Genomic DNA, 13,708 nt, shown 5'->3' on the forward strand with positions numbered 1-13,708 from the left:
CTACCTATCCCACCACCAGATATATAATTATGGATTTTATTTGGACAAAAAGAAATGGGGAAAAAAAAAGATCATATACAGTATATAATAGGTCTACATAAACATATTGTTATGTAATAATGTTGGTAAACAAACCAAAAATTTGCTCTAATGCTGACCCCAGAACACACCCACACAGTGAAATGCCCAGAAGCGATGGCTTTTGATAGAGCGAACCGACGCAGTGTGAAGTAGTTGTGCTTGGTCTTCATATATGGTGAGACGACAGGCGATTATGTTATGTTGAGTTCATGCAATATACAACAATAAATAAGTGCTACATCATCACTGAGGAGGGTAATGGTTAGTGAAATACTGCAGGGAGCAGAACAAGGCACACATATCAAGGCAGGAATACAGTCTTTGACTAGTGATTTGCTCCATGCCTGCAACGCAGCGTGAGATGCAATTGTACCATTTTACAGTTCCCATAATCCACCAGTAATTGGAACCTTCCAGACAGTCTGTGGCTTTTGCCCTGAGAACTGTACGTCCATTAATGATCCTCTCTATCTAATAAGGCCAAAGCAGGTTTTACACAACAATGCATGTGTTTTTTATGTGAGAGACAAAGAATGCACAGATCAACCGTTTCCTGCCATAAATGGTCTGATAGCTCGGGGGGAAAGTCTCATTAACGCAGCAGATCTTCATTAATTACTGTTATTACAACGTCTGAGCAGGGGACTTTTTTGGCCTCGAATGTTGAAGCTGAGGAGGAGAGCTCTAATCGTACACAAATACCCATCTGCTTATCCACAGTTAAAGTTAAAGTTTCAGACGCTTGATACGGAAAAATAAACCCAAAACAGATACTCAGCCCAAACCCTCACAATGGAATGAATTTACTCTGCAAGTGTCTTTAGAGCTAAACTGAGCTTTGTGTGTGTGTGTGTGTGTGCTGTGGCATGAAGGGGAGGGACAGATAAAGAGAGAAGAGACCCAGCTCCCTCGGGTTGATCCCCGATTGCTATTAGGATTCTTTGGCTGTACACGGTTCAGCGAGCCTGGGATGACCTGGGAGCAGAGACCACCAGGGTTAAAGGTCAAAGCTCAGTAAGAACGGATCATTATCTCTAACTGAGAGGACCACTGGGACTGGGTGGCAAGGGGGAGATGGGTGCTCCTCTGGGGGAAAAAAAAGCCAATGCGATGCCAGTATGCTGTAAGGAAATCTGTTAAGAATGTGTGAATCCAAAGGAAATCAGTGAAATGGCGAATTATAGTCCAAGTAAATGCATTTTTTTTTTATAGAAAATACATCAAGTCAGAACAGAAAGGGTTCAGGGGATGTTATGAGTCTGCATTCCTAGGTTTTACATTCAAAACCCTAGTTTTTGGTCATGTTGATTAGCAGCCATCATAAGTCTAAGCCTTCAGATCCTAGGGCTCTTTTTCAGAGTCACTTATTCTTAAACACCTTGCTGAGATGTGCTCTAGCGTTCCTGACTCCCTGAAGCCGGCGCTGTGAAAACAAGGCGTAACAGGACTCTGCGCCTGCGGGCCGTGACGGAATGCCGAGTGTTGTTTTTAGGGGATGACAGATACAAAGACAGAGATTACCGCTACTTAACCCTGATTGAGCCTATTGTCGTGATGATTGCCTCTGTTGTACCATCTCGTTCTTTGCGGCTGACTTTGCGGTCGATTCCGATGTGAACACACACACTACTGAGCGAGGAGTGTTTCCCCGAAGGCAGCTCCGACTGCGAAACGGTTGACTGGTGTGGAATTCGCTTGCAGGACTAGCATTATCAATCAGGGATAGTTTTTCCTTTGACATCTGTCTGTCTAAAGCCCAGTCTGCATGAGACTAGCATTATGTTGGGACCTCATGTAATTAATGAATTGCCCACTAACCACCTGTGTTCCCTGAAATTATTTTGCATAATGAAATTTGCTGAAATCACTGGTGCCCCAGATACAGTTGTATAAGGTCAAGATTTACGATTTGTTCGCAAAGCAAAACTTCAAGCTTGTGCCAAAAATGCATTCAAAACCTTCCTCTATAGATTCAACTAATGTCTCCATTTTTCATGACAGGAGGAAGAAAAAAAATGCCATGGTCTAGAAGAAGAAGAGGAAGGCGTCACGCGCCCAAAACGGCCGATTCTGAAATGAAGTTCAACTGGCACAGGATTGGTGTTTCCAGAGGACCTCTGCCTTCAAAACACAGTAAGGTCATTTGTGCTGGAATTTTTGTACTTTGCAAATTACAGACATGGCAGCTTTGCACAGGATTAAAATCACCGACTATGCGTCTCATGCGAAAAGGGTTTAAGACATAAATAACATGATGTGGAACGCATCTAACGGGCCAACAGAACACAGAATAGCGACAATTGCCCGCAAAGCCAAAGCGAGTAGTAAAACTTCCTCTAGTATCCCTCGCTCCTTGTCTCCTCTCGTCTCCGAGCTCAGAGGACCGAGGGCTCGCCGTTCATGTCAAGATGTATGCCGCTGGATCTCAGCCAATGACCCTCCCTTTGCCTTTGTGTGCGAGAGAGAGAGAAGACCAATTCCAAGTCAACTTGTGCGCTACGAAGCCAAAAGAGGCACCCAGTAAATGAGCGAGAGAGGGAGCGAGAGCTGGGAAAAAGGAGTTTGAGCTTTGTTTCACAAGTGGAGGCAGAAGTTCAAGCTTTGTCTGCGAGGTGCCCCCTGCTCGCACTGCCTGGCACATCACCGGGTTGATAGAGTCGGTTGAGAGGGTGGGGAGGGCACGGGTCAAGGAGCGAGTCGCAAAGCCCGAGTGAGAGACTAGACTGTGACAAAGAGACAAGGATGGTGTCGGAAGTCAGGACAAGAGAGAAACTCCAAAGCGCTTCTGTAAGACTCATTTGGGTATTTATAGTACATATCAATGGTAGGAAAATGGATTAATAAAGTGACTTCTATTTTTGGTGCGAAGCGGTCGCTGTTGTGGTATTTTTGCACGGCACTTCCCAGAAATCACTTGGCAATCAGTGTCTCCAGTACTGTCAACGTCTGTTTCCTTGGATTTTCTGTTGATGAAGTTTCGGTTTCATTTCATTGCATTTCTTTTCTTTTCTTTTCTTTCTTTTCTTTGTCTGTTCAGCCATGGTGGCTATCGCTGCTCACGCTAACTACCCGGTTCTTCTTCTATGAATCACTGTTGTGTAATTGGAGTTAGAAAAGAGCAATTTATTTATATGAAAATGTCACGGATTATTACTTTAATAGATTTCGTTTGAATTCCTATTGAGGAATGATTTTCAATTCATTGGTGAAACACACACACAAACACACACAAAAATAAAAAGTCCCAAACAGAGGCCCCAGAGGCAGACCTAACCCCCCCCCCCCCCCCACCCCACCCCACCTCCTCCTGCAGCTGGTGGCTGGTGGATGCGGAGGCGATAAGGGCTGAGCAGGCCCTTCCATCACCCAGACAGCTGCATTGTTTCCTGGGCTACAGGGACGACACTGCAGACAGGTACATGGACGGGAGGATCCACACGCCTCTTTTCCTGATTTACCGTCCGTCTGTCCCCTTTGGGTGTGTTGGGATTCAGGGTTACTCCACCCTGGGCCTCAGACATCCAGAGCAGAGGAGAGGGCCATGTTAGCACAGTCACAGCTTGATGATGACTCACTTTCAGGTCTGCCACAGTTTACAGGTTTGCTGTAGTTGCGCATACAGTATACTGAGGTACATACAGTATACTGAGGTACATACAGTATACTGAGGTACATACAGTATACTTAAGTTGAGCTGACCAAACGCAGAAGACTGAATACTGCATCAAGTTGGGCAGCTTACTGGAATTTGGTCATTCGATTCGAGAGATCAATGCAAGCCACTCTTGACACATTTGTTTTGTCTTTTGCAGCATGGCTGTGTTTTAGACTGGAGACTAAAGAGTTGCTGTAGTATTAGAGCTGAGACTCGCACTCGTACTTGCAGTGAGGCTTAATGGCAAGATGTTCACACAAGACTCCAGTTAGCCTCTGTGAACCAGCATGTTGTCACTTCAGGGGCCTTTTTTTTAACCTTGCTGTAATTTGCTAAAGGCTTTCTTGATCCAGCTCAAGAACCTTGAACTGGTGGGTGCATTCAGGTGACATATATCTGCTTCCTCTGATCTCTCAATCATAACATGTTTGCTTAAAGACTCCTCCCTGAACATACTGTATATCTGCCCCGTAACCCCCATAATGAGGTTTCAGATGTGCCAAACATCCTGCCAAGCAGCGGTGAGAACCCCACATCTTCTCCTCCTTTTTAGTTTGAGTCTTAAAGCCCCGGTTTGATCTCTCGCTAAAGACAATGCCAGGTGTTCGGCGTTAACAAAGGCCCCTTCGAGTCTCACGACTCGGCGAGAGGAGGGGGAAAAGCACTCTCTCTCTTCATGTCCAAACGAAGCCCCGGATCAGGACCGCGCTGAAGTGGAGAGTGGAGTGGGCTCATGTCTTCGAGGAAGTACTCAACAATAATAATAACGTCCTGAGAGGCCAGGCCAGGGCAGGGGTAATTAAAAGAAAAGCCTTTCTGTCTTGCTTGGAGAGAAAGGGGGGGTGGGGGGGAGAGAGAGAGAGAGAGGGAGAGAGAGATAGAGGGAGAGAGAGAGAAGCGAAGAGCAGAGGAGTAGGGGAGGTGGGGGTGCTCGATTCAGACAGGAAATTCCAGCAGAAAAAGTTGGCTGGGGTCCTAACTACACAGCACCATGCCAACGGCTACACACAAATGCTCATGCACAAACACACACACTCACACACACACACAAACACACACACACAGGGTCTGAGTTGTTCTGCATTGGAACCGTCAAGAGTAAGTGGTAGCTAGGGAGGTAGCACACAATTTGTTACTATGAAGTTCAAAAGAAATGTACTAAGGCCTTCCTTAAACACACACAAACACACACACACACTGCAGCAAGTGTTATGCTAGAGGTTAATAAAATGTGTGTATTTAGCCTAATCCAGGACTCTAGCACTACACACACAACATGAAACCTGCAGGTTTAGCTTGCAAGAAGTCGCTTCCTCTAGGGCAGTGCATGGGCGAGCGATGGCGACAGAGGGATTAGGGGCTTACAGCAGAGCACGAAACCACCGCCATCTATGAAAGGAAGTCTTAACAGAGTGGCTCTTTTCTTTTAACAGCCCTCAGGGCGGGTAAAATGATACCTTTTTTATTGATAGAGGGGATTTTGGGCAGAAGGTAAGTGGATTAGGCCATCGGCCGCCGTGCTGACACGTGACGGCTTGGGCGGAAATTCATTAGTCCCTGTGAACTCATGGAAAGTCTGTATATGTTATGAAGTACACATATCAAACACTCACTCCCTGGGAAGACGGAGACAGTCGTTCTCAGTGCAGCTTCAGAGGTTTTCAGCCGGCTCTGTGAAGCGAGCATGGCGTGCACTGGAAGCCTGTAACCTTTTTATAGTGCATTAGGAAATCAGATGTTTATATTTCAAATGGAACAATGTCCATTAGACACCCGTTGTATCTTGGCCTTGTGTGTGAGCATGTGTAAGGGGCGTGTGAGCGGGTGAGTGTGTGTGTGAGTTTGTTGGTGAGTTGTGCTTGTGCGTGAATGCTCGTGCACGGAATTGTGTGTGTGCATGGGTAATGCATGCATGTGTGTGAGTGTGAGATTAAAATCTAGGTGTGTGACTGTGGGCTTCTATAGGGGCCTCGGTCCTGTGTTTATATCTCGTTACCATGACCACCCATCCACCCCCCCCCCCCACCCCCCCCAGATGAGTCGTATCATCTCGCGGCGCTGTTGTGTAGCAGCCCGGGCCTCCGCTGCCTCCTCTCCTGTCCCGGCGTGTTTACTCGGCCCCTTCGGACCCAGCTGGCTGCTCTCCTCCGCGATCAGTCTCTGTCAAATCCGCACGCCCGCCTCAGCCAATCACTCCTTGGGCTCAGCGTCAGCCCCCCCTAACCCACCGCCAGCATGATCCATCACCTCAGCTGGGCCGCCGTTCCTAATTGTTCTAAGGCCTGAGTGCTAACCAAGACCTTACCTCACCTGTGTTGCCATTAGCTAGAGGTAGTTACTTCCATTCAGGGCGGAATAGGTGCCGAGGGAAGCGGGAAAGGCTCCAGGGGAATATCGCCGGTGTTGCGCTAAAACCTTGCATCTCCAAAATGGAAACGGCTTTATTTTTAGATCGGTGACCATGCATTTTTGAAACTGAAGGTTTTGAAAAAACAAGCAAATTAAATTTTCTCAGCCCACATTCAAGTAAAAACACAAAAATCAACCAAAACCAGAGTTACAAGGTTTTTCATCCTGACACCGGTGATATAATCACTGATGTCTGGCGGCAGCACCTGGGGATCTCTGCCTAACGATCGCCATGCATCACCCAGCCGGGGATGGGGTGAGTTGGGTTGGGGGTTGGCTGGGTGTCGGGCGTTTAGTGGCGCCGGGTGTAGCCTGTGTGTGTGTGTGTGTGTGTGTGTGTGTGTGTGTGTGTGTGATGTTAGCATGCGGGTAGCGTGGGCTAGCAAGCCACTCCAGGCGGCAGGGTGAGGGTCTCTCTGCGAAGACTGATGAGGTGTCGGGATAATCAGCTACCTGTGCAGACTTCTGATTTATCGCCTGGCCACTTCGCCGCCCCGCTTAGAGCACAGGTGTGGGCCTGATTAAGTAATTACTGCACCGCGTTCGTTATCGCCACGGCAACGGTAAAAATATCATAAATGAATAAACCGGGTGCTGAATTAGGAGGATGTGTGGAAAAAGGTGTGTTGTAAATGCATGGAGCACTGTGAGTAGAACACTTAAGGGCTTGACAGTTTGATTTCTCATATTGTTATCTGCCGTTCGCACACAACATATAAAATGAGACATTCACTAGCGAATTTCACAAAGGAAAGGATTAGTTTGGTTTATGTGTGATTCCGCCGATCTGCTCCTCGTTCTCTGAATTTCTCTGAATTCGGGAGCGCCATTTGCTTACCGATTCATGACAAGTGCAAACACACCGATCAAGCCGAGTCCCTCCTCACTTCAAACGGCGGGAACTGTCAGGGGCCCAGCAGAGCTTTCCTCTGTCTTGTGTGAGCCCTTTAACCCCTCAGCCACAGCTGACGGAGAAGCTGCCAGTTCACACAAAGAGCGTCCTCAGCGCCCGATGACGGCATGCTCAGCGCAAGCTCAGCAACCCCCCCCCCCCCCCTCCCGCTTGTAAACAGGGCTATTTTCTTAAAGGAAAGAGGGGAAAGGCAGAGGAAATACCCAAAACAGAACACAATGTGTGGGAGAAGGGGGCAGCTCACATCAATCTAAGGCCGTCTCAGCTGGGGGTCACCCTGAGGTGAGCTCCCCCCCCCCACCCCCGGGGGAGACTGCTCTCCAGGCCCGAGCGGGAGGCTGGGGAGTGTCTCCTGGACGGAACTGGCCTGGTCTCCATCAAACTGCCACACTGAGTCCGTTAAAATGTGTCTGTGTTCATGCAGAATGATACACAACATTTTCCCTTTTGAACAACGAAGGCACAAATGTTATTTATGACAGAAGCGGATTTTGGCCTAGAAAGAGCAGAGGTAAATTCTTCTTGAGGGAGCTTTAAAATAATTCATGTTAAAATAATTTATGTCCATAAAATAATGTGTTTATATCCGTGAGTAGGGATGTTTTATTAAATAAACGACTGATAGCCATTACTTTCATATACTGACATAAATAGCACCAAAGTTTACAGTAGCTACAGATACACATGGCCCATTTGGGGAACTGTGGGACGCAGCTCAGGTGCTAGTGGAGCTACTAATCTCCCTTAAAGCCTGTTAGCATTACAAAGCTATCAATTCTTACCATTTTAAAAGTTTGGGGACAGGTGAGCAAAACTATAAAATAGATATTTAGATTTGGTCCACTGATAATCTTAAAATTATGTGATGTTGACATGAATCTACGAGCAAGAGACAAGTGTGTACAGTACCTCACAAGTGTATTTAATCCTTTTTTTTTCCTGCTTGGTTCCCTGTGTGTATCTAGAGCGTAACATTTGAAACAAGCCTCACTTATCCTTATTTATTCCCTACCATGGCTTAAACCAGGGTCTGCTCTCTCAAAATGACCTTAAAAATCCTCTTAGTGCTATTGTGACTCAATTAAGACTTAATATTTTTAAAGCTCAACATGCCTTTTGGAGAAACTAAGACCAGCTCTGTGTTCAGCTGACTGTCGGTGGTGTTTCATAACACAGGGCAGAGCGTCTTAAGTGCAGGCCTTCGCGTTCTCGGGTCATCTACCTCGATAAGATAAGACGTCAAGACCGGCCCGTTTATACACACACACACACACGCACATACACACAGAGCACAAGGATCTTATACACCCCCTCCTAGTCTGGCCTCTTTCTTCGGGGCAGGATTCAGCGTGGAAACCATCTCACTCGGGGAATTTGTTTTAAAGCAGTAACAAGAAACAGCTGTGCAGCAGGTCGGAGGGCCTCTGACCAACTGGATTGGCTCTCAGGTGATTTTTTTTATTTTTTTATTTTCCCCCCAGTCCATTAGAGTGGCCCTGCTCTTTCTCTCTTTGTGGACTGGCCCTCGGTTTGGGGTCCAGGTTCTACAAGGCAAAAACACACTTCTTGATATTAGTTGTTACAACTGATATTCAGTATCTTAATTCTTGTGGGAGCAGATGCCTTGTGGTTAGAGGGACCGTCCCAAAGCCAAAAGGTTGCAGGTTCAATCCCTGTAACAGCAGTGTGTCCTGTTGCAGTGTCCATAGGGGAAGACAATCAACCCCAACCACTCATTGCAAGTCGGTCTGGATAAGAATATCAGAATGCCAGAAATGTAAAGATGCAAAAAATGTAAATGATATCTGTGGTTATACCCAACATACTGTATTTGACCCTAATGTAGGCCAGAAAACAAACCCTATTACCCTTGTGTTGCTGTTTACTGTTAAATATTCTCTGTGTAAATTCCTAATGTGCTCTAATATGCAGTAGACTATGGTATGCCTGCTGACTCCTTCCTCTCAAATGAAGCAGTGGCCATCTGTTGTTGTTTCAGCTAGCTGGACTCAGCAAACTCATGTCACAGCTTCCCCAAAAACTCCACTCCTAAAGTATCAGTGTCGGCCACAAGCCCCGCCCACACTGGGAACGAAGAGTGATTTACGAACTGACTTCATTTTATAGCGTTTTAACAGCGCAGTCTCGCGCCGCCAGTGTTGAAACCCCCACAGCCACACAGATAATGAACTGCGGGGAGACATTTCCCATTCAACGCCCCCCCCCCCCCCCCCTCTCGCTCTCTGAGATTAGGCTCTTAATTGGAGCATCCGGGTTGGTTTATACAGAAGCAGTGAGGGGAGGCAGGGAGGGAAGGGAATGTCCAATAGCTCAGCATGGAAGGCCCAACGGTCTCAATTGGGACAGGACAGGGAATCGGGGCAGAGAGGGGGGGAGAACAGAGGAGGAGGGAGGGGGGCAGAGTGGAGCTTCCTTTCTTCCTGGACAATAGAGCTGCATTTTTCACTTTTTTGCTTGTTTGCTGTGGGACAGAGGAGCTGTTTATGAGCCGGGTAACCTGTGTTAGCGGCGGCGGGGGTGACGGGTGGGGGCAAAGCCCGTGGACTGTCTCAGGGGTTTGTGGGTGACGGGGGAAGTGACGTGGACAGAGTGCTGCTGGCTATCGGTAAATCAAAACGGCGTCTTGTCTTCTCCCCATCTCCTGTGGTCCGGGTAGCAAAACAATAAACAAGGCTGGAGTGAAGGAAGGAGTGATGTGAGCGGGTGGAGGGCGGTGGATGGATGAAGTGAGTGGAGAAGAGGAGGAGGAGGAGGAGGGCACAGAGTCAACAATGGCATGAATTAAAAGGGCTAACCTCTGTGATCTGCCAAGTAAACGGACTGTGTGTTTTTTGTCGTCTCTCTCCCCTGGAGTGCCTGGGTTCCTAAAGGAGCCTCAGGCAGAGGAGCTCCTCTTACCCAAACACTGGCATCTCGATCAGAGGCTGATATACTATATTAGCAGGATGATTTCTGCCTGCACCCAACAGGTCTTTCTGCACAAAAAACTCCTTTTACAGGATCAGTTGTGACAATATGTTTTGGAAACTGTCTAGGTTTTTCCAGATGCAGAAAGGTATACTTTGTTTGAGAGGCCAAAAGTTTTTGGAATATCAAACTGCATAAAATCATTTCCCCTCTACTATATCGGCGCGGAATGACATAAATTCTTGGGGTCAGTCAGTGCCAGGGATCTTAATTCCATTAAAGAGAGATCTCTCTCCTCCCCACAGCTACCTTTGGCATTAAGGGTGGCGCGGTGAAAGTGATGTAACGGGAAAGGCCCGCATCTTTCTGGCTGGAGGGCAGCTAATATGTTTACTTGGCCGTAATGCAAGTATGGAAGTCAAATAAACAAGGGGCCCTATGAGTAACACATGTCGCTTTCATCAGTCCCTCACTGGCATCGGGGTCGAACCGTTTAAAAAGGAGCAGAGGGAGGGAGGGAGGGGGAGTTTATGGCATGGAGGAGAAAAGGAGCTTGCTCTGTTAGTCTACATGTCTGTCTTCGTTAGCTTTTATGCAGGCGAGTGGGAAGGCCATCAAGCAGAGTGGTGGAAAGCTTATGTCGTTATAAGTGCACAAGACTGAGAGCAACTGAGAGATATTGGCAAACACAGAGAACAGCTATGAGGTAAAGGCCACCTGAGTTCATGTGCAAACACAAGAAAGTTTCTTTTTCTGCAGAGGTTTACTCGACATTCACTAACCTTGGTTGTGCGTCTGTGTGTGTGTGTGTGTGGATGCATACATGTGCGTGTATGTGGCTCCTGACAGTTGACAGCAGGGCAGTTGAAGCCTCTTAAGACTCCAGAGACAAGAGCAAGTGGCTGGAACATTAGTCAGCAACAACAAACAACAGCCCTGAAGATAAGGAATCATTTGTCACTGGGGTTGCGGTGACAAACAGCATGCATTGTGTGATAAAATTAGCCGTTACACTGCTTCCCTTGTGTGACACTGTGAGAGTTGAGTCACCTCAGGGTAAGCCTGTGGGGGAATCTCCTTTATCTGACAAACACTTGTATGGATATGGTCAGGAAAAGGCTCTCAATCATGAGGAAGCTGTTGTGTAATATAACCTTTATTTTTCCTTGAAAGGGTTTATCGTCTTTCAGTAGAATCATGTTGTGAAGAAATAATGATATCGATTTATCCTTAAATCTGTTATCTAAATTGATGATGAAAAGCAAATGCTGATTAAAATCTCTCACAAAATGAGATCTGAAACAACATAGCTGAAAATTAGAGTTTTTGTACTTTGTTGCCATGAAGTTCAATGTGATTAACATCAATTTGAATATTTAACATGTGATTTTGCATAACATGTTAGCAGATATTGCTGCATATCGATATTGAAACAATTTCTTAGGATTATCGTTCTGTTCATATCGTCCAGCCCTACATTTGCCGAGCATCTATGCTTGTTTTTCGTACTGCCCTGCTTCACATTTACACAGTTACACACATTCACACTGGGGAGCTGCCCAGTCCGACCACAGACCTCCACTGATGACCACTGAGCAGCTCTGCTGGAGCAGTCGGGGGTTAGTAAATGCCCTGCTCAAAGCCACCTCAATAGTAGCTGTTGAGGGAGGAGAGAATGTTACTCATTCACTTTCCCTGCCCAGATTTTCCCAGAAGGTCTGGGGATTTGAACTGGAAACCTTTTGGTCACAAGCCCAACATTTAATAACATTGTAGATATTGTAATGACATTTCCCTTGCAGTGAGTGGAAATTAGGACCTGCCTTTACGCTTCAACTTGTATTCTTACGTGAATTCAGTTTCTCCATTACCACATAAAAGAAATCGCATAAGCAGACATGAAAATTGCTATTTCTAAAGCAATTACAGACCAATTACAAATTAAAAAGATAATCTACCAAGCATAGTTACCTTGTGTTGAGCATTTACCAGTTACATCTGACATACAAAGCAGGCAGCAGCATGCAAAGCCAAGCTATAATTGGTAATAGGATTGCACACTGAGGGCCATGCGTGCCATGTTTGGAGTAAAGCCCAGGAGTCAATTGAGACTCCTCTGCTAAGTTTTGTTCACACAGTCCTTGAAGCCATCTCAACAGCACAGTAAACATTGTCAGGGGGTGGAGGGAGCGCATGCTGTCTCCCTCTTCCTTTAAAACACACCACCATGGTGGCTGCAGGGTGTAATATTGATCTAAGGCTGGCTAGGTAGTCAGGCCAGGGCAAACACCTTTAATGGGTCTAAGTGAAGTCAATCCTGCATGTCTGCGTGTACACACACACACACACACACACACACACACACCATGGAACCATGCCCACAAACACACATGAGTGCACACAGACATAAACACACACATTTCACCATTACTACACCGATTTAAGTGACATCTCAGAACACACGCTATTTTACTGTAATGCAACTCTACTCTAGTTTTTTCCCCATGCCTACAGTCTTGAGTTCTCCATCTACATCTCAGATTTCTGAATAAAGAACTCACACGATTGTCTGACAGCTCTATATGGCTTGTCAGTCCGCTACTCCTTTGGCCTTAAATCCAACTGGGTCACAATGGAGGCTGCATTAGCTTCATTATTAAAAGTCATAATTGTTTATAATTAGCGAGGGGAGAACATGGATGTGGTGGATGTGTGGATAGAAACAATGCCTGTGGCTAACCTAAGTATTTAAAGGACATGGACTGTAAATGAAGAGCCAGCGACTGACAGGAGTGTTCAATAGGCGCCGTCAAAGCTGAGGAGGGTCATTAGCGCTCAGAATAGAGCTACCTGACACATCAGACATCCTAATTTGGTAATTAAACCATTAACGACAGGTGAAATTACTCGACGGAAGACTCCAAGGTGAGGGAAAATGGAAAGCTGTGATTGTGTTTTCACAGCTTCCACTGTTCATGGAACTAGTAAAAAGGAACAGATTTTTACACAGATCTGTTGGATCAAAGAATTCCCATTGGCTCGTGGTATACTCTTCCCCTTGCATCTGGATTGCATTGAGTGTTGTGTATTTGCTATAAACTAGACAGATATACCGTTACAATGTTTCAGTGAATATGTCAAAACATACAAACGTCAAAAGGAAAGAATTCAATCCCACGTTGAGGCACATGATCAAAAAGTCAAAGGCTGCATTCGGTGGGGTCATAGCAAATGAAAAAAGGAATGGAAATGGTGATGACAGCGATACAATCAAGTAGTTGAACGTAGCTAAAGAATTCAGGTTCTGATTAAGGGTTGAACTCTCTATCCATGGTCCCCATGCAACCCGAGACTAGGAGACAAGGAGGCTGTGAGCTGTGTGACTCAGCTGTGATTATGGAGATGTGGGCCTCATTTCTGAGAGGTTTTTAAGCACAAACTTTGTGCATCCAAAAAATCCAGGCCAAAGTTGTGATTCATGAAAAATGTATCTCTTATTTTCTATAAAACAGTTTATTAAAAAGCAAACATTTATTTCTACTATCCAGAGTATGAATGCTATGGATATAATGTTTATTATACATTTTATTCAGATTATAAAATCTTTATATATTATAATAACAGGCCCATGTTTGGTGACCCATACTTAAGAACTGTGACTATATACCATGGCACTGTGTAAGTGTACTCTGTCATTGAGCACACATCTAGGTTAAAGTACT

This window comes from Centroberyx affinis, unplaced genomic scaffold (assembly GCF_046629955.1).
Source record: "Centroberyx affinis isolate AG114_WGS23_722 - 3 ecotype Tasmania unplaced genomic scaffold, CSIRO-AGI_Caff_v1 ptg003546l_1, whole genome shotgun sequence".
NCBI classification, from domain to species: domain Eukaryota; kingdom Metazoa; phylum Chordata; class Actinopteri; order Beryciformes; family Berycidae; genus Centroberyx; species Centroberyx affinis.